This window comes from Bufo bufo, chromosome 4 (assembly GCF_905171765.1).
Source record: "Bufo bufo chromosome 4, aBufBuf1.1, whole genome shotgun sequence".
Classification (NCBI taxonomy): Eukaryota; Metazoa; Chordata; class Amphibia; order Anura; family Bufonidae; genus Bufo; species Bufo bufo.
Window position 1 is genome coordinate 461,658,741 of NC_053392.1, and position 25,898 is coordinate 461,684,638.

Here is a 25,898-nt window from a genome sequence, read left to right on the forward strand (position 1 = left end):
AAACTTGGCTTCCACGGACAAGAGAAAGCACTGAGGCTGGGGGAAGAACTATATAACCTCCTGAGAGGGAGGGGTTAACACCCCGTCCCCACCCCTTAAAGCATGACACCATTAAAGAGGAGCAGCTTCAGCATTAACCCCTTGCTGACCATCATCATTATAGGGGCCAGGCGACCCCACATGACCATGGGGATTGGGAAGGGGGACCACCAGTCCCTAAGCACCCTCCCTAATCCGTCGGGCGCTTGCCAGACTGTTGGTAATTCAGGGAGAGGAAGGGAAAAGAATCCCTCGGCTCCAAAAGGGGGGGCCCTATTGTAACCGGAACTTGCACGGAAAGAACACTCGGATAACAGAGTTAACTTTTTGCTGGGTGATGATCGGCTACAGCTTGTTTATTTGAATGGCAAAACTCAAGAACTGTAATCTCGGAGCGGTATGCCAACCGCCGGACTCCTGGCGGGCAAGTAGGCCAACAGCTATCACCAACTCTCCGTTGTAACAAATGCCGCCACAGATGAGAACCCGTTACCTTAGACAGGGTTCCGACCACCACCCAGCAAAAACATAGCCTGTTTAATACCCTCCTGCAGGCCGGAAATAAAGATGTCAAGGCAAATCTCTGTGAGATGGACACCATCCGGCCTCATTAGAGACCTATTATCCCCTTCAAATTGGCGATGACGCACTACAATACCACCACAGGATCGCACAAAACGGGACATGCGGGAATTGACCGTCCTCCTGCTTTTCTCAGCAGCTTCAGCATCCCTGACACCATGCCATACCACCCGGGGAATGATTTCCGACCACACCAATACCATCTCATCGAAAAAGGACGAGAATCTTTCAATATGAGGGTCATAAGATCCGCTAATCGTGAGAGGCATAGGTCGTTACCCCCGGCATGAATTACGAGTATAACAGGGCCCCTAGAATAAAAACCAATGTCTACCACCTCCGTGAGAATTTGAGACCACCTAAGACCTCGGATCCCTCTGCAAGAGACATCCACTTCCCGAAATCCAAGTGTTCGTCCTCCAGGCCTGCACTCCGCTCTCTGAGCTGCCCAAAAGATGTATGAGTGGCCAACCAACCAGACCGCAGGGCGCACTGCACCTAAAATAAAAAGTCAGCAGAAGCCTGGATATGGAAATTAAGGCCATAACCATGACCATACACATCGTACATAGTCTCCACATAAACATGTGCAATAGAGCCGGATTGGGGTATACACTCTGACGCCAATAATATGCAATGGCTGGGGTAGGTGTAAGTGATAGTCTATGGTTTGTTCGTGACGCCAGCTCCAGCTTGCGCAGGGTACTAACGCAGGGCCCTTTAAGGGGTTGAAACTCACGTACCAGGTTAGGAATGCCAGAGTGGTGTAATGTCTCTGTATGGTAGCAGTAATGGTGTCAACGGTGTCTCCAACCTGGGTACGGCTGGACTCCTGGATCCTGGCTCACATGCAATAAAATGAGTGTGTTGCTAGTAGGAGTAATTGAGGGATTTGCAGCAAGAATTGAGATCCAGACTTGGAATAAAGTTCAAACTGGTCTTTACTTGATGCAGCAGTTATCCAGATGAGATACAGCAATAGTCTGAAGTCCCAGCAGGTATTGGCAATGTGTGGCAGGAATCTATCTTCTGCTTCTATCATGTGCCTGGAGCTCTTTTGCAGGATAAGTTGTCTGCTTATGGCTCTGTAATGTGGCAGGAATTTGTATCTTCTGCGCTATCTGTCTTCTGCTGTGTATGGGACTGACTAGCTTCTTCCGGTCTCTGGACGGTACTCACAGTTGTGCTCACAGGGTATGCTTCTTCCTGGAGTACTGGAGATGGCTGCTTGCTTCTACATCAGCTGAGGCTGAAGGTCTCAGACTGGGAATGATGATCTTTTGTCTCAGCCGAGACAAGGTCCTGGGTTGGATCCCTATAACTGGGAGCTCCTACTCACACAGCCTTCCCCTACCCGGGGTGGCTGGCACACTAATTCTAACTTCCTCTCCACCCATGAGGCAGGATGTGGGAACATTTCACACCTCCTCACAGAGGGGGAGCTAAACTGGAATGAACTATTCCAGTTCAGAAACACTAAACTGAACTAAGTCCCTGCTAAACACATTGCTGCCACCTGCTGGTGTACATGAAAATTACAGCAATATATACTTTACAAGGCTTAGAATATGCACAATTGTGAGGAAATTACATGAAATTACACAAGATGACAATGTTAATGCCCTTAACAGGTTGTAGCGGGGTAAAAGAGTTTCGTAACATAACTCTGGGATGTTACACATGCATATCTTAATATATTTTCTCATTTTCTTATTTTTTTTATATCAAAAGATCCGGCCTAATGTACCTGGCATAACAAGCAGATTGCCACCTCCTGATACGCATAACCTCAGCTTCTGGCGGGCCCGCCCTGGCTGCCTCCGTAGCAGCCCCAATACGGAACGAATGGGTGCCGAACTCCCTCGGATCGACCCCCACTCACTCACTCCAGGCAAGTGCGAAAAACAGATGTGAACTGGAACTTAGTCAGGGGGGACCCAACCTAATGAGTGAAGAAATTAGTCCCCCCAGATCGCAGAGCGCTGTATTCTGTAACCAGGCGAACCGGACAAGCCAATCCGAACACCTGGTGGAGGGGGATCCACTCCCCTTTTCCCAATTGATCCGTCTTAGATCTGCGAACCAAAACTCTGATTGCTCCATTACCAAAAATTACATCCTGAAATAGCAAACCCCCTGGCCTACGTCTAGAGGGGGGAGCTCACCCACCCGGAGGGCAGCAAAAAATGCCAAACTGAAACAGGCGGGGAACAATGCGGCCTCAAAAGGCGAGACGCACACACCCGGGCAAACCTCGACCAGCCTGCATAACAGGCTGAACGAGATGGGACGCCTGCAGTCCCTAACAACATACTCCTTTCTCCAACCCCTCAAAGCCTGCCTGACAATGAAATGTTTTGTGACATCAAGCCAACCACATAGCTGGAAGAGGAAGGCTACTCCGGACAACCGGCTCTGAGCCACTGGCGCCGACACTCCCATAGATCTCAACTTGAGCAACCACTCAACTGTCGCTTCCAAGCGGAGACCATTATGAGAAGCCACATCTCTCGAACCAACCCCCGACAACCAGTCAGCCCAGGCCTTACCGTGAGCCTGCCAAGTTACCAGAGCCACCGATGAACTGATAAGGGACTTCAGCTGCTGACCACCAAACGCATTAGGTGCTGTGGACATTCCTCCCCGGCTTGCTCCGCCTCTGGAAGCAGTTCCCGAAAAACCTGCCAATGAAAACGGAAAAGGGCGTCAGCAATTTTGTTATCAACACCTGGAACATGGCAAACCCTGCAATAAATATTATGCTTCAAAGCAGACCCAACAAAGACTGTAACTGTTGAAGGGTAACTTTCCGTGCTGCTAGGAAACCTTCAATTAAATACTGCAGTTTCCAGATCTTCTCGAGAGGCAATCGGAAAACCATATCAACGGAATCAATTTCAATCCCCAAAAAAGACAAACGCTTGACTGGACCCTCCGTTCAGGACGGGTACAAGGATTTTTGCCGCCCTAGGCAAGATAAAAATTGCCGCCCCCCTCTTATAAGATGATCTGCCCATATCATGACATCACATATGTTCCACCCCTTTCACAGCCTTTAAATTAAAAGAACTGCTATGTTTCCCTTAGTGTTAATCAAGCTTCTTGTAGCTGTCTCCCTGACAGCCGCTAGAGGTGCTTCCGCGATTCTCACTGTGAAAATTAGTGGGAAGACGCGGTACATAGTTTTGAATGTGTGCGCATGTGCATTCGCAGCTGAGAGGAGGATCTGGGAGAAGAGTTCCCAGTGCCGGCGCTGGAGAAAGGTAAGTGGCTGAAGGGGTTTTAACCCCTTCAGCCCAGTGGGAGGGGGACACGAGGGTGCCCCACTCCTAACAACTATATAGTGGCAGGAAAATGAGTTTGCTTTCCTGGCACTATAGTGGTCCTGTAACACCAGTACTGCACAGTGTCTTTTCTCTGCAGGAACAGGCTATAGACACCAGTACCACTACATTAAACTGTAGTGGTTCTGGGACTATAGTGTCCTTTTAATGTTAGGTAAATTAGTTTCCAATGTAGTATTAATAACTAAACAATTAAATAATAAACATATTGCATTGTCTACTTACCACCAGGACAATAAGATAATCTTGTCTCTGTCTGCAGTCTGTCTGCAGTCTGGCTCTGGGGACTCTGGGGACTAGAGACAAACACCAATGTCGCCCTGGGGAAGAAGAAAGCAGCTGCACTCCAGGAGCCCACTTCTGTCCCAGAAGGCACTGGGAAGCAGGAAATTGCTGGTGGCTGGCTGCTCGGCTGCTCAGTGGCCTTCCCTTCCTTCTTCGCTCCACCCCCTCTCTACTCTGCGTGCTCAAGGGTGGGAGGGGTCAGGGGGGGCGTAAACGTAGGGATCAGGGCGCCCAGTGCGCGGCTGTGCGCCCCTGAGCTACCCAGCCTTCCATCCAGCTCCGCCTCCACCCTCAGCCTGAAGGTAAGCTCAGTCAGATCAGAGAGACAGCGGTGTCAGTCTCTCTCGTCTGCTGCACCCCCACGGCTTCACTGAGGCTCTGGACTGTCTGTACATAATCTCCGGCCGCCGGCTCAGTGCTGTGCCGCCTGGGGGATTCTTACTAGAGCGCTCAGCCGTTCAGTCGGCGCAGCCTGAGGGGCACCGCCGGCCGGCCGCCACTTAACCAGCGCCCCGGTATATTGGTACTCACCAGGTGCGGCAGTTGTCGTCGCCGAGGAACTACCGGGTTCCGGGACCTCAACCCGGGGTTCCGCTGTTGGTGCCAGGCTGGGAGCCCTGGATGCATGACTAGGCACCTGCCTCTTACGCTTTGAACGTGACGTCCGGCCAGACTCCTCAGATGCGCCCATCAATCCATCCGAAGATGACGGAGAGCACCATCTAGAGGACCTGGAACGCCTACTTCTCCCGGAATCCCTGGAATGGTGACGGGATTGGCGCCTGAGGGAATTACGACGGTAGCGCCTCCTGCTCTCATGGGAGGAGGTAGAAGACACAGAAATCTCCCTGCGCCTGCGCGACCTGGCAATGGAAGCGGGGGGGAGGGGTGGCGGGGGGAGGTTGACTACAATAGGGGGGTCCTGCTGTATACCAGCTGCCCCCAACTGGCCCTTGCCACCATCTACAGCCATAGGGGCAACATCCACACCCCCTTGGCTACCGCCTTGTAGCGGTCAGAGGAGGGAGAGCGGTTAAGTACAGTACAGTGGACAAGGAGACTGAAGCAAAAACCGGCTTTATTAAGGAGCAAAATGAAACTGCCGGAAAACCTGAGTAACAATACAGTACCACCGCACCAGAGGCACAATGGGTCAAAGACAGGAATGGTATTAACAGGTGAACATAAATCAACAACAATGGCAATGGAGTTTTGCATATACACAGAATAAGCTAAACAGTAAGCAGTCAGCTTGCAAGCTACTCTCACTACAAATTACCTATCTAGCCCTGCTACCCAGGGGACGCTTCTACAGCACACTGACTAAGTCCCTGACTCTATAACCTATCACAGGAAAGCACCGTTGCCACTCACAGTTCTGCAGATTCTCCTGGGTATAATGAGATGCAGTCTGGCTCCAGGTCCGGTCGCTTGCTTGGCTGTCTTTCTCTCTCTGATCTCAACAGATGCAGATCTTCACCTAGTTCCAGCTCTGGCAGGAAGGATCCGGCTTGTACTGGTCTCTACACACGGTCCCACTCCTCTGGAATACACAGTGAAGTCCTCTGTGTGCAGCTCCACAGATGTCAGGAAAATCTCAGCTATTATAGCCTCCTGCTGCTACAGTCTTTTTCTGTTATCTCTCAGCAGTCTATCTCTCCCTGTTATCTCAGCAAGGCCCCAGCAACTTCTGGAACAGCCCGGGAAAAACTTCTTAAAGGGGTTATCCCATCATAATGATCACTGTTAAATCTGTTAATGATTTGACAGTGATCATTTTTGTAAATATACTTTATTAACAAATTCCCACCGATTAGGAGAAAATTCATCCCCACTTACCTTATTGTTGTGACTCGGTCTCCCCTGGTTACGACCACCGCTCTTCCGCAAGATCCCGATGGTCGCGCTTGCCCAGAAGACTTCTTCTTTTCTCCCGGCCGGGCCACTCGCTGTCCGGAACGCGCACGCTGCCGCGCATGCGCGACGGTGACTTCTTCCCGGCCAGAATAGTACAGAGCTGCGAACGCGCACGCCGGCTCTGTACTATACTGGCCAGAAATAAGTCACATTGCGCATGCGCGGCAGCGTGCGCGTTCAGTCCAGCGCGCGGCCCGGCCGGGAGAAGACTTCAATCAAGATGAAGCCCGCCCCCAGCCAGAATCCAGGAAGTGAACGCGCGGTGGCAGCAGGTAAGTATGAAACTGCTAAGTGGGATAACCCCTTTAACTCTTTCTTAGCCTCTGGCCAGCACAACTCAGGTTCCTGTTTAGTCACAGTGTCCTCTGGTGGTCGGAGGGAAACATGACAGTCTGCATAGATATAAGTGCTGGAAATGCTGCTGGTTGATTCAGGGCTGCCTCTTACAGCCTGAAAAAACTGCCGACGCTGTGGGCTGGGAAGGAGGGGGGGTCGGGGGGAATCATGGGCCGCAGAACTGACATGCGCACCCATGTTATTAACAAGACTCGCCTGCCACGCGCTGCCTAGCTCCGGAGTGCTGGGAGAAGATGAGGGCGGAAGGGGCGGGGCTAAAACGCACTGCAGCGCATCCCAAACATGCCGGCCAAACGGAGCGGCGCATGCGCCGACTGGGGAACTGAGGTGAGTGCGGGCAGCCCGGGAACGAACAGTGGGCATGGCCGGTGGGCTGTGACCAAAACGAGCGGGAGGGAGGGTATGCCGTGCGGATCTCCGGCCCCCTTTTGAAAACGACATTGCTGCCTGTACACTGCGGCAGCACCGTCTCGCTCAAAAAGGCAAGGGGCAGAGGAGGAGGAGGAGGGCTGAGGGGAGCTGAGGCTTCTCAAAAACGAATGCAGCCAGCCCTCGCCTCCCTCAGAGTATCTCGCCAGAAGGGCATCCCTAAGGGAAGCGTCCCTTGCGGTCATCTTGGAGTGGACAGAGCCAGTCAGTACCTACCAAACTTGGCTTTCACGGAAAAGAAAAAGCACTGAGGCTGAGGGAAGAACTATATAACCTCCTGAGAGGGAGGGGTTAACACCCCGTCCCCACCCCTCAAAGCATGACACCATTAAAAAGGAGCAGCTTCAGCATTGACCATCACCATTATAGGGGCCAGACGACCCCACATGACCATGGGGATTGGGAAGGGGGACCACCAGTACCTAAGCACCCTCCCTAATCTGTCAGGCGCTTGCAAGACACTGCTGCATGCTTCTTACTAGATGGACTTACCAGGTGGTTTAATAAGACGGTCCTGGGAGCTCCTGCAGTCCAGCAGGAGTGTCCTTTGATCCTGATCTAGAGTGGGTAGTCGTAGGGGATGGAGAAAATTTTTGATGTCAGTTTCCGTGGCTACAGATTTAGAAGTATATAGATTCTGATAAAATCCTAACAATACCCGGGATATTTTTTCAGTAGTAACCTGCACCATACCATCCGTGTCGCGCAGCGCCGGCAAGTAATTAGACTTCTGTTGAGCCCTAGTAATCAGAGCCAACAACCTGCCTGCCTTTTCCCCTTCCTCATAATACGTTTGCTTCAAGAAAAACCGCCTATTACGGGCATTTCGTAGCAAGTGGTCGTCTAACTGCTGCTGCGCCTCTCTCCACTGAGATTCATGCTCTGGTATAGGGTTTTCTACATAATTATTCTCTGCTGTCTCCACTGCCATAAGCAAGTGTCTGGTAAGAGCACTATTCTCTTTTTTCCGACCATTAATTCTAGCAGCCAGTACTCCCCGCAGAAAAGCCTTCATCGTGTCCCACACTACTATCCTGCCGGCAGAAGGGAGATTATGTTAAAAAAAATTATTTAAGGCGTCCCTGACATCTGACAGATCAACTAGGATATTCAGCCAATAGGGGTTGAACTTCCAATTAGTAGATCTGCGCGACACGGATGGCAACATCTGAAAGGTCGCCACAATCGGTGAATGGTCAGAAATTTGTCTAATGTCATCTAGCAAATAACCCATTTCTTCATTGCCCAGAATGAAATCAATTCTGGACAAGGAACCATATGTGCTGGAGCGACAGGAGAACTGCTTGGTGTCGGGGTACCTCAACCTCCAGAAGTCCAAAATGGCTGCTTCCTGTAGTAACCGGCCGAAGGGAGTGAGATCGCTGCTGACAACCTGTGGAGAGGCATGAAATTTATCCAATGACAAGCTGGGTACATTGTTAAAATCGCCTAACACTATTGTAGGCACATTAGGCCGTTCCGCTATCAAAGCTATTAACATTTTCATCACCTGTGAGGAGTATGGTGGGGGAATATAGACCCCAATAATTACACATTCCACGGAGTATAAGGAGCAATGCAAATACACATATCTGCCCTCTCTGTCAATATTCTGGGAGAAACATGAGAACGCAATAGACCTGTGTACTAAGATGCTCACCCCCCGTGCATAAGTAGAATAGGTGGCATGGAAGCAGTGACCAGCCCATCTCGGTGTGAGAATGCTAGTTTGATCCGGTAGTAAATGAGTCTCCTGGAGACAGCAAATCAGGGGCTAATACTTCCCCATGCCATCCAACACCGCTCGTCTTTTATTGGCCTCCTTTATCCCCCTAACGTTCCAGCTGAAAAAAGTCACCCTACTAGCCATTAGAACAATACGACCAACTGTAAATGAGGCGAATCTGAGTCTGATCTATCCCAGCAACGCGCTTCAGCTGCATTTTCGCTGTAAGTGGTAGCATATTCCTGCACAACCTGGCCCTTAAGCTAACCGTATCCCCCAACATTTAGACAAAGACAAACGAAACAAAAACAAGACAGGAAAGAAAAGAAAAGAAAAACACACAATCAATCCTGCCCCTAGATAGTCTAGGACAAGGTCACCGGTGTGTTTGACAGGTCCCCGCTCTCTCTTCCGGAGGGACTGCAGGTTCAAAAAGTCAACCGTGTCAGAACCACCAGCTCGTGCGGTCTAGACCTTTAGTGGCAAGCCGTGGCTTAGTCTAGTTATTCAAGCTATGCTTTTCTCGCCACAATACAATATACAATACACTTGCTTCCCACCCCCCACACTATCTCTTCAATAATCCTCCATATACTTTACGAACCTAGTACATAAGTGGTACTCAAAATTCCGCTAGCATAAAATACATTGGAACAGTAAACTTCTGATAATATGACCGCTAACCCTGCGCACATGACTGCCTCATCACACAGACACAGTATCACACACGCTCAATAAACTCAGTCATGCAAACCGAACCACAATAATCGCCCTTCAGCCATCATCCGCCTGTGGATCAGCATTCCTCAAACTGTTTTCGTGACTGTCCACCCATCGGAGGGCCTTCTTAGGATCTTCAAAGAAAGTGGTTCTGCCCAAAGCGACTATCCGTAGCCGCGCTGGATACAGCATTGAGTAGGGGACGTTCAGGCTGCGCAACCGCCTCTTTATATCCAGGAACCGCGACCTCCGCTTCTGGACCTCCATAGAGTAGTCTGGAAACAGCGACACCTTCTGACCTCCAATGGTTAGATCAGGTTGTTCTCGGGCCTTACACAGGAGTATATCTCTATCCTTATAATGCAGGATCTTCATAAGAACCGGTCTTGGTGGAGCGCCTGGCGGTAACGGCCTGGTGGGGACCCTATGGGCCCTTTCGACTGCAAAGAGGGGGGTCAAAGTCTCTTTCCCAAAGGTATCTCTTGCCCATGTTTCGAAATAATCGGTCGGGTTAGTCCCTTCAACCTTCTCCGGCACTCCCACTATACAAACATTATTCCTTCGCAAACGATTTTCGAGATCGTCCTGTTTAGCCATTAAAAGAGCTATTTTCTGTGTGTGATCAGCAGAGGCTCTCTTGAGGGAGGGTACAACATGCTCAATTTCCCCTACCCGGCCTTCCAGAGCAGTTGTGCGGTCTGCCAAGCGCTTTAGGTCATGACGCACTATAGACACATCTTCCTTTATGGAGCCCACCTGCATCCTCAGGGCCGTTAGCGATTTCCCACACTGAGTGATGGCTTTCAGCACATCTTTAAGGGTAGGCTCTTCTATACCTGACTCCATACCCTCAGTGCCATCCGATTCTGTGCAGGATCTCAGCGCCTCATATCTGTTGGATCCGCGGGGAGACAAATCGTGCCCTCTATCCTCCTCACCTTCACGATCGGTGTCAGGGTGAGACGATGGTCTGTCTCACTTCACGCTTGATTCAGGTAGGTCTGGGGGTTCTGATGTGTGCGTGAATCTCCCCAGTTTGGCAGCCGCCTCTCGCTGGATATCTTTTGCGCGGTCACTGCGCCTCGGCGTGTCAGGCCCGGCGCCATCTTGCAACTCTCTGCTCGGACCTTTAGAGTCTCGCTTCGGGCCCATCTCAGCTCACAACTCGGCAATAAAAGTCCCACACTTGAGCGGGCAGACTTCAGCAGTATCGGGGCTTCAACTTAGGTGAATTAAATTCGGATTCAAGGGGTTCTATTCGGGATAACCGGATGAGATGATGCGGGAGCTCTGCTCAGCACGTCTGCTCAGCCACGCCCCCCAGGTGAGTTAAATTTGGTGTTATCGCTCTCACCTTCTTTCATACTGGTCCATGGAAGTTCTACATGGCGCTTTGTAGCCCATGGTCATGTGGAAATCGACTCCTGCTCAAACTTTGAAAACTCAGCCCAGAGCTATGGAAGTCATCCCGGGCTTGAAAATGAGCTTGGCCTGCCAGCCCTCTGGCAGGCCGCATCAACGAGGTGATGAGTGCCATTGCCTAGCCCATGGTCATCTCGAAACCGACCCCTGATCAAAGTGGGCAAATTGAGTCCAGAGCTATAAAAGCAATCTCTGGGCAGTAGGTCGGCATCTGATACTCCCATAACAGTGTCAGCATGTATTCTATTGATTAATCCAACGACTAATTGACTACTCTAATAAAAAAAAAATTAAAAATTAATAATTAAAAACGTATTAACACCACCCCCACCGCCATGAAGGCTCCCCCTACATGCCCCCAGTGCCACCATCTGCACCCTCCAGATGCCAGGCTCTCCTCTCCCCAGTGCCATCAGCTTCAGTTGCTGGAGAGCCCCCACCCCCTGACTTCCCTTCCCAGTGCCATCATCTGCACCCTGTAAATGCCAGGCTCCCCTCCCCCCAGTGCCATCAGCTTCAGCTGCCGTCGAGCCCCCCACCCCCTGACCTCCCCTCCCAGTGCCATTGTCTCCCCCCCCAGATGCCATCAGCTGCCTCCCAGTACCATCAGGCTGCCATCAGCATTTCCTGCCATGCCATCAGGTGTCAGATCCCCCCAAAACTACTGCCCATTGTGCCCGCTTCAGTCATGCCCTCAGTGTTAAAAACAAACCAACCAACCACAGTAACTACTTACCTTGTCCCGTTCTTCACGGTCAGCTCTACTATGAAGGCACAGACAGCTCCTCAGCACTGTGTGGTAGGAGCTTAGTTAAGTTTCTGTGCTACAGGCTCCTCCCACTAAGGGGTGGTAGCTAGGGTCTGAAAAGAACCAGGGCCCAAGCCCCATTGAATATGGCCCAGTTTTCTAAGTCGCACCCCCCATCCAGGGGTTAAGTCCTGGGAAAAAAAGTGGGGGAACTGCCACCCGACCCCCCGCAGAATATTCAGTGCAACATAAAACGTAAACAAAAACTTGGAATTTGTGCTATTATGTTTAGACATAATTCATATCATATGCTCCCCTTATATATAATTTACTTACAGTTCTGAAGACTCAGGGGTGCTGGAAAGATTGGCCTCAGGGGTGCTGACAGGTTTGGCCTCAGGGGTGCTGACAGATTTGGCCTCAGGGGTGCTGACAGGTTTGGCCTCAGGGGTGCTGACAGGCTTGGCCTCGGGTGCTGACAGGCTTGGCCTCAGGGGTGCTGACAGGCTTGGCCTCAGGGGTGCTGACAGGCTTGGCCTCAGGGGTGCTGACAGGCTTGGCCTCAGGGGTGCTGACAGGCTTGGCCGGGCAGAAGGAGTGTGTGAGACTGTGAGGCCTTTTTTCTCCAAGCTGCTGCGTAAAAAAAATATTTTTCATTACACCTCAGGTCAGACCACCAATCAGACCCACAATGTTAATCAGACCTCAGCTAACAGCCCCAATAAGATCCCCAATGTTAATAAGACCCCAATAAGACCTCAGATCACACCTCAACTCAGACCCCAATATAAATGAACCCCAATCAGACCTCAGATAAGACCCCCATGCCTCTCACCAGACCCCAGTGCCTCTCCATCAGCGCCTCTCCATTAGCCCCCAGTGCCTCTCACCAGCCCCCAGTGCCTCTCACCAGCTCCCAGTGCCTCTCCATCAGCCCCCAGTGCCTCTCCATCAGCCCCCAGTGCCTCTTACCAGCGCCCAGTGCCTCTTACCAGCGCCCGCCAGTGCCTCTTACCAGCGCCCGCCAGTGCCTCTCCATCAGCCCCCAGGCCCCCCAATCAGTGCCTCTCCATCAGCCCCCAGTCAGTGCATTGCCATCAGCCTCCAGTGCGTCCTCCCCGGTATTAAAATCATTGGTGGGCAGTTCACCCCCCCGCCCCGGTATTAAAAAGGAGATTTTTGTATAACTTACCAGTAAAATCTCTCTCGCTCTTCATTGGGTGACACAGTAACCGTGGCTATGTCCTTTAGGAGGCGTTGACAGTAGTAAAAAGCTGTTAGCTCCTCCCCTGGCAGCTATACCCCCTCCAGCCTGGAGAGAGAGCTTCAGTTTGTGTACAAGCAGTAGGTGAAGCAAGCCAACCAAGAAAACACGTGGTACACCAACCATGTCAAAAGACCTAACGGGGTTCTAACCAGCAACAGCCACAACCGTGGCCGGACAACAATACTGGGTGGGTGCTGTGTCCCCCAATGAAGAGCGAGAAAGAGATTTTACTGGTAAGTTATACAAAAATCTCCTTTTCTCGCCCATATTCATTGGGGGACACAGTAACCGTGGGACGTCCAAAAGCAGTCCACAGGGAGGGAAAAAAACAGAGACCCATGGAAGTAAGCGTCCCTGCAGGCATCAAGAACAGTCGCCTGCAAGACCACGCGGCCCAAGCAGCGACCACCGAGAGTTCCTGTAGAAGGAGGGATGTGGAGGGCGCCACAGCCCACCAGTCGGGACCGGAGCGTGCCTGGAATGGAAGGCCACCAAACGAATACCCCATGCAATGCAGATGAGGGAAAGTAGTAACGTAGGAACCATCAAGGCATGCGGGGTGGCTATGAACCATGAGCCAGAGAGGAAAAGACAGGATAAGAATAGGCTAGGTCTAAGCCCATTCCCCGTCTGAGACCGGCACTATACAGAAGTAGCCAAGGATTAAGTGGCTGTGCAAAAAACTCTGCCTGAGGAGGAAGGCAGGCAAGGGGAGTCACACTGTATTGCTAGCCCTATACCCCAGCAGAGGAGGGGGCCACCCACATAGGCCACCTAATTCAGTGCTAAAAAGAGTCCACCGCCTGACGAAAGAGCTGTGGAGTAAGTACCCAAGTATGTAGTGGTCACTTAATACCGCTCCCACAGTAGTATGCGGCGCTTGCCCCATCAGCGCAAAACTGATGGGGGAGGCCTAAGACTATCCGTAGAAGCCACTTACCATACTGCCACAGTTAAGTAGAGCGAATCTTTAAAACTCTACCCGGAAGGGCGCTGGAGAGGTGCAACTGCCAAGCTAGCTGTAAAATAATAAACTAACACTTTTTAGTAGGATAGGGTATTTTAAGGACCATGGAAGGTCAGCACTTGTGTTGAATGTCAATTTTTGACAGGTTGAGACGACAATAGCATTTGGTAAGGTTAGGAATTCTCCTACTTCAGCATATTATTATTAGCTTTACATATAAGGAGCAATTAGGAAACCATGATTTAAGGGATTCTACTAGCTAACCATATATGTTTGTTACAATGCTAAATTTAGGATACAATACACCTCAATGGAGAGTCAGACTATAAAGAAGGCTTCATCTTTTGACTAGAGCAGAGCATTCTTGGATGGACACCTGTTGCTCTCTACACACACAGACTCACACATACATGTTACTTTAAGGGAATTACTTTTTCACTCATTTTAAATTGGTTTATTGCTTGCTTGTAACCTTTTAAGATTCATCTGCTGTACTTATTTTTCTTTCTAAACTTTGTAACCTTTCTTTTTATGAGAATTAAATCCTTCTAATTTTTATCTTTCATCACGAACTTTGCGCATTTTGTTGGGCTCCTTCTAAAGCATTTCTTGAAAAATAGAGAAATGCTGGACGTTATTCTACATTGGCGAGCCAGCGGATTTTTGTTGAATTCCTTCAGTTTGTAAAGAGGTGGGCCCAAGAGTGTAATTATTATTATTACAAGCTTCAGGAAAACAACAACAACGAACCTATAGAAGAAGAAGTGAGCCACACATCTGTTGCAAGTGTCACTTCCCAGACGTAATACAGACGAAGGCCTTTGAGGAAAGAATTTACTACACAGAGATCCTTAAATTGACTGTGGGAAGAAGACGTAAGAAGGGGACATCAAGGACTCGGTACCTGAGTAAGTAATGGAATTTCTTAATTCTTATTCAGATAAAAGTAAATTGGAGTTTAAAGTTGTAAGTAGTCATACTAATGCACAATTATGGGCAAGTTTATATAGTCAATGTGAAGAAGAAAACATAAGAATTGACAAACAGTTGTTGTGTATGGATAAATTGCAGAAGAAGCTCAGGAATGTATTACATATGGTGAAAATATTCAATACATTAGTTCTTGAAGATAGGCAGCCACAGACTCAGACACATAGTATATGTGTGAATAATAAAGACACACATGATACAGACACACAGGAACACATAGAAGAGGATGATTTTAATGATTGTCCAAAGTGTCAAATTTTGGCACAACACATTGAAGATCTGGAAGATCAGATGGAAACTAGGACACAGCTCATATCAAAATTATGCCATCGTACGAAAAAAGTTTCTATTATTACAAAAAGTGGCATAGATACGGGTGCGTCCTACATTCCAGACACTAGTCCAGCTGATGCAAATGAAGACATAGAGGCTGAGGAAGTCAGGAGGAGGAAATTACATGACAGGGCAGCCAAGTTAAATTTAAAAATACATGATCAGTTAATAAAAATTTGTAAAGATATCCCAGCTTATACTGATAAGATGGATGCATTTCACAATGCTGATATCTTTGAATCTAATACTGATAAGTTCAATCTAAATAATGAACAGAAAAACAAAGTATTTAAAGTATGGCTTCCCTCACATATGGCAAGGAGATTAGAGACCACACCAAGAGTAAATGGTGAGCACGAAATAGTACATAGTTCCCCAGCAGATCGATTGAGGCAACTACTTTTATTTACTACTGGAGAATCTACTCCTACATTTGAAATCCTTGACATGTTAAAGCCCACTTTACAGGATGATCCATTTGCATTCTTGATAAAATTTAAACAGGCGTATAGAATGGTCATGGAAATTGAGGATGATTCTGAACCCACTGCAATGATAAAGTCATTTGTAAAACGGTTCAAATATCTTGATCCAGTCTCCAGGGAGTTAGCACTAGGAAAGCCTACGTTACAGGAAGCGGCAACATTTATTGATCAAATAAGGAGATCAATAAAACAAAGTAGTATAAGGGTCAAAGTTGCTGCAGTCCAAAAAAAGGATGAAAATCAGGTAACAAATTCAAATCGTCCTAAATCAAACCCTCCCATGAAAAGAGACCAATATAAACAGAAAGAAAAGGTGTCATTTCAAAGAGGACAAGTTACTTGTTATTATTGTGTGAAAATAGGACATTTAAAATGGCAATGTAGGAAATTCCTAAATGAGACACAGAATGCAGGGAAAGAAAATGGTTTTGTGCCAACTGCTCCTCCTCCAGAGCAGGATCAGTCACAATCACCATATGCACCTTTAATAAGACAAATTAGAGAATTAACATTGAATAATTCGTACAAGGGGAAATCTTATGGATTTCGTTCTACCTTCCCCATGACTAGAACGAACTCTGACCCCTCGTCCTTTGGAATTAGTAGCTCCAGTTTCACTGGATGAGTGTGGGAGACCTTTTGTAAGGGGATCCTTACAGGGCAAAAAGATGACATTTCTCATTGACACAGGAGCTCAATTAAGTGTGACTAAACAGGATTTGCCTCTAACTCCAAATGCACCTGTTTGTACAATTGTTGGTTTTAGTAGAAAAAGCGGTAATGAAAAAATGGGGTTGGGTCATTGACTTAGGAAATAAGGTGATCTGGAAAGATGTTGATGGATCTAAACCTGTAGTCATTGATCCCACTGAATACAGTCATGTTGGTACTGTTTGCCTAACCGAAGTTGTTTCTTCTGAACATTTGTGGCCAGAAACTGGTGATGATGAAGTTCTAAAAGAAATTGTACAATGTACTCCTTCTTTGTGGGCACAATTCAGGAATGAGGTAGGCACAATGAAAAATGTACTTGTCAATGTGGAGGGGAGAGACCCTCCTCCCCAAAAGCAGTACAAATTGCCACCTGAATCAATTGGTCCCATGTCTAAAATCATACAGGAACTGCTTGATCAAGGTGTCATTAGAAAGGCAAATTCAGTAACAAACAATCCACTGTGGTGTACTGTGAAGCCTAATGGTTCATACCGAATGTTATTGGACCTAAGATTGCTGAATAAGTATACCCCAAATGTGGCACCCATTGTTGCAGATACTCATGACATGATGGCACGATTGAATGCCAAGGCTAAGTTTTTCTCTGTTTTAGACATCAGTAATGTTTTTTTCAGCATTCCTCTTGCAAAGAGCTGTCAATACAAGTTTGCATTTTGTTTCATGGATGAGCAATATGTATTTTGCAGATTGCCTCAAGGAGCTCATTTATCACCTAGCATATTTCATCAGGCAGTTGCAAAAGTATTGTCCAAATTTTCAAGACCCGATTGTCTGTTGCAATATGTTGATGATATTCTTTTAGCCACTGAGGATACAGAGTTGCATTTGTCTCTCTTAGCAGAATTATTTTCGTTGATGCACGAAGCAGGTTTGAAATTGAACACCAAGAAAGTCAAGCTGTTGCAGACTGAAGTGAGATATCTTGGAGTGTTAATCAGTCCAGGAAAGAGACAGCCTCTTCAAGAAAGAATTGAAGCTATTGCTTCTCTTTCCATTTCAACATCACACAAGGCTCTGAGACATTTCTTGGGTCTGGTAAACTTTTCCAGAGAATTTGTAGAAGGGTTTGCAGAAAAAGCTAAGCCTCTATATGATCTCTTGAAAAATAAAGATGATGACTCCTTTGGGCCATGGGAAGAGGAACAACAGAAGGCTTTTGAACTTCTAAAGAGAGATATGCAAAATTCTCCAGCATTGTCAACAGCTATGACTCAGTCACCTTTTGCTTTGCAGGTTCACACCTCAGACACGGCTGTGTCAGCTGTACTCTTGCAGTTGCAAGGGGGAGAATGGCGGATTTTGGGCTATTTCTCTAAGCTTCTCACACCTGTGGAAAAAGGGTTTGAAATTTGTGCAAAACATTTGGTGGGTGTTTATTTTGCTGTTAAGGCAACAGAACACATTGTTGGATTTAACAAAATCATTCTGCAGACTCCTCACTCCACACTAAAACTTCTCCTTGAGAAAAACCTCCCAGGTGTGTCAAATCAAAGATTTGCACATTGGTTGTTGTCCTTATCATCAAAACAAATTGAGATTGATCACAAGGCCAAGTATGTACTTCCTCAATTAATGCAGTATGAAGGGAAAACTCATGAATGTTCAGAAACATTTTATGAATCATATCCTAGCTTGTTTAGGAGAGATGCAGAGAACAGTGATGAACCAGTATTTGTTGATGGTTCACGATACTGTTCAGGGGGAAAGTACTATACAGGTTATGCTATCTGGTATCCAGAAAGAGGATATGCAGTTCAGCATAGATTGCCAGGACATTATTCAGCTCAGAGAGCAGAATTAGAAGCAGTCAAGACTGTACTGACAATGGATGAGAAAGAAAACAAGAATCCATTGGTCATTTATAGTGACAGCTCATATGTCGTGAGATCACTGACAGACTATTTGCCAGTGTGGGAGAGGAGAGGATTTGTAGATTCCTCTAACAAGGTCCTGGTTCATAGTGATACACTCAAGGACATATTCAAAATAGCTTCAAAAAATCCTAATAGCTATGCTATAATCAAAGTCCCAGCACATAAGAAAGGCGAACATGAGTTAGTTATTGGAAACAACACTGTAGACACATTGGCTAAGGAAGCAGCTATGACAGGAGAGTTGAAGGAAGAAATTGAATCTTTGAAAGCTTTACCAGTGAGGAAAACAGACACGCATTTTCCTTCTTTTGCAGAAGAACAAGCGAAGGATTCGTCCCTTGCTGCTTCTCAGGTTGATCCTAAACCTCCCTTTGTTTGTGAAAACAGGGTTTTGTGTCATGACTGTCAGGGGGAATTGCGTCCTGTTGTCCCAAAACATTTACAAATGGAATTCACCAAATACAATCATGAGAGTTTAGGTCATTTGGGTCAGGAAAAATTGTTAGGAGTTCTCAAAGAGAAATTTTATTGGGACAAAATGGAGAAGACTGTCCAAGATGTTGTTCAGTCATGTCTCATTTGTGCTCAAGTCAACCCACGACCTAAAGGACAAAAACCTCCACTTTTACGAATTGCACCTGCTGATGGTCCTTGGTCTACATTACAGATAGACTACATTGGTCCTCTACCTTCAGGTAAACATGGACTCAGGTATGCATTAGTGGTGGTGGATGTATTTTTCAAAATGGGTAGAGATCTTACCTGTCAGGAAAGATGATGCTCTGTCTACAGCAAGGGCATTGGTAAATCATGTGTTTTGTACTTGGGGGATCCCAAGAATGATTACCTCTGACAGAGGAAGTCATTTTACAGGAAAAATCATGCAGACAGTTTGTGCTATTCTAGGAGTACAACAACAGTTCCATGTATCGTATCACCCACAATCTGCAGGCATTGTGGAAAGAATGAACCGAACAATTAAGACAAGAATTGCAAAAATGTTATTAGACAAAGGAAATACATGGGTTGATGCAGTACCCTTTGTTCTTATGAGTATAAGAGGAACCGTTTCCTCTACAACACAGTATACTCCATTTGAATTAATGACGGAAAGAACAATGCCATTAATATTCCCAAACGAACCATTCTTGTCTACACCTCAAAAAGATGCAATAGCAAGGTCTAGGTGGTTACAGTTATTGCAGGAGAATTTAAGTACAATTCTTCCATATGCTGCATCTAAAATGCAACACATGATACCACCTCACTCTTCTAAATTTGTAAAAGGTGCTTTTGTAATGATTAAGACCTTCAGGAAGAGTGGACCTTGGGAAAGCAATTGGGAAGGTCCCTTTGAAATAATTGACACTATGGGACAAGTAATGATTTTGGTTCAAAGAGCACCAAATGCTTCAACGAATACTCGCAGACAACAAAAACTGTGGGTACATGTTGATCAGTGCAAATTGTATGTACCAAAATAATGATACTGCTTTTCTTCACAGGGAATGAAATTCTTAACGTTATACACAATCCACAACAAACAAGGATGTCTTCAGAAAAGCTGTTTAATGATGGGAATGTCATTGTTGATGATGATATTTACAACTGCTACGTTCGCAGAATTCCTTGATGATAAAAAGAGTAATCATGACAAAGAGACTTCAATCCTTGCACGAAGAAGAAGAGGATTTCGTCTTGAGGATTTTCTGGAAGAACAAATTCAGGACAATTCCAGAGACATTTCCGGAAGTCTTTGTATGGGTTTTTGGTGCTAGCTGTTGTATTGAAATACACTTCAGACATGATACACACATTGAATTACATGCAACAGCAGGACCCAAACCAAAGTTCACACAATTACAAGGAACATTCATACATAACAATAGAACTGGTTCATGGGAATGTACATCAATAGATGTATTATACTGGAGTATTGTGATAAAAGGAAATGAGTCAGCTACATGGTCCGGAGACCTCACAAATGATAAGATAGCATTAGGAAAAGTGGGAAAATCTCGAGAGGAAATTTGGTTTCAAACCCAGAACTATGTAAAAATAATGGATCCATCTATTCTTCCCATAACAGGAAAGGTTGATGAAGATTGGGTGAAAAATTGGAGATTCCAAATAATTAGGGAACCTGTTGTAGTTAACATAACCATTAACTTCATAGGAACAAATGTTATTAATCCCGAACTTCAAGTTTCTCCAACATTGGTAAATATTCAGGAAGAAACTAATCCATTATATTTAAAATGCAGCACAAGATTAGAGATTCCATCCGAATCTGTGATAACATGGACTAAAGGAGAGGTATTTTTAGGTAGTTTATCAAATGGTCCAACTAATGTAATTCATAGAGGTCAATTTGGAAATGCGAAATGGTTTGATAAAAAGTTTATATTTTATCAAGATCATCCATCTCCTAAAGATTCAGGAATTTATCAGTGTTGCATATTAACTATAAACAACCATAAACAATGTGAAACTGTAAATGTTACTGTATGGTCACCTACAGAAAATATTTGTACCAAAGACAAATTTGAATCATCTAGTCCTTTCCAGATTAACCATTTCCAGTCCAAGCCTCTTTTGAGGAATGATAAATATGTCACCATAATGTAGACATTTAATATATCAGACTGGAAAATATCATCAAAATATCCTAAATGTGGAAAGCATCTTGCTAATATGGAGGAAGGTTTAGAAAGATGGTTTAAAAAGAGTGTTTCCAAGCAAACCAGAACTAAAAGAGGTATAGTAGAAGGTATTTTAGGAGGAATAGATACCTTTGGAAGCTTGGTAAATACAATGAATGTAAATTCATTACAATCAGATTTAAAAAACATAGGTTATCTGGAAAAGAAAGGAATTAAAGTACAGAAAAGTCTAAACCAACTTTTAGAGAAAATGATTGTTAATTCTGTAGTTGTTTTAGGATCTTCTGTTTCACATCTTCAAGATGTTACTTTAGGTTTGATCCAAAGTGAACAAGAGTCAGAAGTAGCCAGGGCATGTATGGAAATCCAAATAGAATATTCTACGAATTTAAAAATAATGGCTCAGGCTTTACAAAGTGGAATTACTCCACTTGGTTTATTGGAAAATTTACCTATGGAATATAATTATAGTATGAGACACATAGATTTATGGGTAAATAAGTGGTTAGGATGTAATAAGAACACATGTATAGCTACCTCATTGATTCCAGTAGCTGGAAGAGAACAAATGGTAATTCCAGTAACTGTTTTAGGAGTTCCCGTGAGTGAAACACAATTGATTTTTTATCAATTGCAATATACGGAATTTGCATATGATGGTACTCATATAGAACAATTGGATCTTTCTTCATGTTTACACTTTGTTTCTAAAATAATCTGTTTACTGAAACAAGATAAGGAGATTTATCATTCTTGTTTCCATAATCAAACTTCTTGCCATGCACGAATTGAGAATGTATACTCAATTCATGATTTGGTAACTCAAGTTGGTCCAAACAAAGTTTGTGTACAAGTGATGTCTGAGAAAGAAAAGGTTGTAGCATTCTTTTCTTCTTGTGTACATCACGAGAATTTAACCAAGGGTTTATATTGTTTGGAAGGAGACTGGAGAGCAATCTCTATGAATTTAGGAAGACTCAATATTTCTTCTATAAATACAACCCAATTGAAAATCCTTCCAATGAAATTTAATCTCACTCAAATTGACAAATTTCCGTGGGATGAGTGGACAAAAGAAATTAAAAAAGATAAAGGTCTTTTAAAAATATTAAGTGAACAAATAAAAGAAGCAGAAATTGCATTTAATCATAAACAAGGACAATTATCAGAAATAGAACATGAATGGAATATCATGTCTGGAACGTCTTGGTGGGGAAAATTGAAGAAATCTGTAAATATGTGGTCAAAATTTTCTACACAAACAGCAGTTGAGAATACGTTATCCCATCCTATTATTATTATATTTATTATTATATTTTTGTGTATTATCTATCAAGTTTTTGTTATGTATAGGATTAGGAAAACATATAGTAATATAAAGAAGGAAATTAACAAAGGAGATAACATTTTGAAAGAAATGTTAAAAAGAACTCAGTATACCAATTCTATATGGAATACTGAATCAAAAATTGATCAAACAACCAAGTGCTATAACATGGTCAATGAGTGAATGTGATACGAATGAGATACGAATGATGAGTAATTGTGTTATATTAGGAGGTTATGATTGAAGATTTATATTTCAAATCATAATCAGGGGGAAATGTAAAATAATAAACTAACACTTTTTAGTAGGATAGGGTATTTTAAGGACCATGGAAGGTCAGCACTTGTGTTGAATGTCAATTTTTGACAGGTTGAGACGACAATAGCATTTGGTAAGGTTAGGAATTCTCCTACTTCAGCATATTATTATTAGCTTGACATATAAGGAGCAATTAGGAAACCATGATGTAAGGGATTCTACTAGCTAACCATATATGTTTGTTACAATGCTAAATTTAGGATACAATACACCTCAATGGAGAGTCAGACTATAAAGAAGGCTTCATCTTTTGACTAGAGCAGAGCATTCTTGGACGGACACCTGTTGCTCTCTACACACACAGACTCACACATACATGTTACTTTAAGGGAATTACTTTTTCATTCATTTTAAATTGGTTTATTGCTTGCTTGTAACCTTTTAAGATTCATCTGCTGTACTTATTTTTCTTTCTAAACTTTGTAACCTTTCTTTTTATGAGAATTAAATCCTTCTAATTTTTATCTTTCATCACGAACTTTGCGCATTTTGTTGGGCTCCTTCTAAAGCATTTCTTGAAAAATAGAGAAATGCTGGACGTTATTCTACACTAGCGCCAGGGTAGGACCCCTACCTGAGGGGAATGTCCCACTGCAGCGACCACAAACTCGAGCATTGGCGAAAGGCTGCACCTGTGGAGGAGAACAAGCTGTAGCAGCTAAACCAGAGTGCCAGCATAACCAATTCCCAAAGAAGGAGTGGTGGCTAGAGAATACAGAGTCAATGAACACTCGACTCGCTGGAACGTACTCACCATATATGTGCAATGGTGTACGCACTACGTATTGATGCGGACCATATCATGACGACTGTAACAATGGAGACCCACGGAAATGAGGGGTCTCCATGACACAGAAGTGATGCTAGGTAACCCCCTGCCCAAAACCAGCACCAAAGGAAAAGAAGGATACAATGAGGAATAGCCAACGTATCCACTGGCGGCACCCATATACCACTAGCGAAAGAGTAACGGGCACCCGCGGGTACTGACCGTTGCCAGTTGAATTGCAGCATCCCAAGACGCTTAGTTATTCCCCTGCTAGTGGATCACTTTGGAAAGGGAAATGCACCAGGAAGCAGGGTGATGTGCAACACTCCGCCTATGGAAGGATAGCGCGACAGTCGGACCGTATCCAATGGTGGTGCAATTACCATACTTATTGAAGGTGGAATGCATACGGCAAGTACCTAAGCCAGTGGAAGGGAAAATATGACACCAATGAAGTGGGTTAATGCCCACGGCGAGATATAGTGCATGTGGCGAGTCCTGTACCCCGTGGGAGTGCAATTAATTCACCTAATTAATGGGGTAATGTATACAGCACACATTGTAGCCAGTGATAATGTCATTGCGCGACCTAAGGAAGGGGCTAACGCATACGGCAGGTACGGAACCCAGTGGAGATGCAATTATGCCACCTACAGAAGGGGGAAATCATACGTCCGGCACTGATACTATACTTAGTCCACCTGTGGCAGGGGACAATAAGGTAAGGCAAGTACTGCATCCCGAAGTATTGCAAATATTCCGCCTATGGAAGGGTGACAAGTACCGTTGGCCGGAGGGAGGATTGGGAACTATGAGAGGTCCTCCTTGTCCGATATGACACGGGCCCAGCGTGATACCACCAGACAGGGTGGTCCTGCGGTAGTGAGGGCAGAGGAGAGGGACCCGTATGGCGCACATCTTTTTTTTTTTAACTAAGATGCCGGGGGGGCGTGGCTAACTGCCGTCATGGACGGTCGCATCTGAGAGCAGCTCCGTCTTCCACCAGTAATCCTGAGCCATCCTGTACTCACCGACTGTTGATTTTACCCTCAGCGAGGAAGTCTGAACCTAATACTGAGCCCGGTTGCGCACCATGAGTCCCAGCAAGGCACATTTGGCGGCGGAGCGGCTTAAGGAGTTCGCCAGGCAGGACTCCCAACATGGCGCAGCGGCCTCTTCACCATCCCGCACAGCCAGCACGCGGAGTCAGTCCTTGCAACAGCCTCCGACTGACACAGAGGACGCGCCAGAACTTACCCTGCAGACCTCTCACCAGCAGCTGATGGCGGCTATTACGGGTTGCCAGGTCTCCCTGACAGGGAAGATAGAGGAGGTCAGGGTAGATTTGGGCCTACTGCGGCATGACATACAGCAGCTGCGGGAGAGAGTTAAACTCACCGAAACCAGAGTGTCTGACCTGGAGGACATTACTACTCCCCTGCCGGCGAGAATTACAGCCGTGGAGGCTTCTGTGGAGCTGTACCGCCAGAAATGCGATGACTTGGAGAATCGCGCGCGTCGCAATAATGTGCGCATCATAGGCATGCCTGAACGGGCGGAGGGTGCCGACCCGGCGGCTTTCCTGGAGGGGTGGTTCAAGGAGGTATTCCCGAACGCTACCTTCTCCACTGCTTACGCTGTTGAGAGAGCGCATCGTGTCCCAGCCAGACCGCTGCCGCCGGGTGCCCCGCCAAGGCCTTTACTTGCCCGCATGTTAAATTGGCGCAAGCCAGAGTCGCACAGGCTATTACTCTGGGCTCGGCGAATATATCTTTATACCCGGACTTTTCCGCTGACCTGCAAAAAAGAAGGGCTACCTTTGTCTCCATTAAAAGACGACTCCGTGAGATGAATTTCAAATACTCCATGGCATACCCTGCGCGGTTGAGGATCGTCGACGGCGAAAAATCGTTATTCTTCTCTACACCTGCCGAGGCGGAGGACTGGCTTTCTGGGAGACCTCGCCGTTCCCCTCCAAACTGATTTGGGAATGGATGAAGATCCACTGTCATCAAAAGAGACTTAGGACATTCTACACAGAATATGTGACGCGGCTGTCCTATGTTCTTACTCCTCCATTTTACCTGGGTCCTCACTTGGTGATGTATTACCTCTTTTGTATCTGGACTCAGAGTTGTTGAGGGTTAATCACATACATATATACACGTTACTGGGTTGATAGTGAATATCCAGTCGGCACACCCCACTGCAAATGGTGGAGGTCCGCTACTCTACCTGCACTGGGTTGACATCCCTATAAACCGTGCAGGTCCCCCAATGTACGAGGCCACTAGCTACAAAGGCCATGTTTATGTTCTACTGGTTCACCCTCTGTTTGGGTGGTTAAATGTATGCCTTATGTTATTCGCTTTTTCTAAAATGTACAGTCGCTTACTGAGTATTATGAGCCATATACATTTCCTCTGCCATAGTGTTCCCCAGCATCTGGGATTCAATCCTCCTCCATTATCTGGTGCCCACTATGGCAGACATTAGAGTAATGTCTTGGAACGTCAGAGGGCTAGGCGGGCCCAGGAAACGCATGGCTGTATTTTCACATATCCGAAGTTATGCTCCCCATATCCTAGGATTACAGGAAAC

The 25,898-nt window shown here is 46.0% G+C and overlaps 1 long non-coding RNA gene across 1 annotated transcript in view; it reads right to left on the minus strand.

Moving 5' to 3' along the window:
• Nucleotides 1-25,898, minus strand: part of LOC120998689 — a 56,422-nt gene that overhangs the window by 26,391 nt on the left and 4,133 nt on the right. The window contains exon 2 of the long non-coding RNA XR_005778463.1: nucleotides 17,792-17,798. This is a non-coding gene — a long non-coding RNA (uncharacterized LOC120998689). The remainder of the gene's footprint in view (nucleotides 1-17,791; nucleotides 17,799-25,898) is intronic.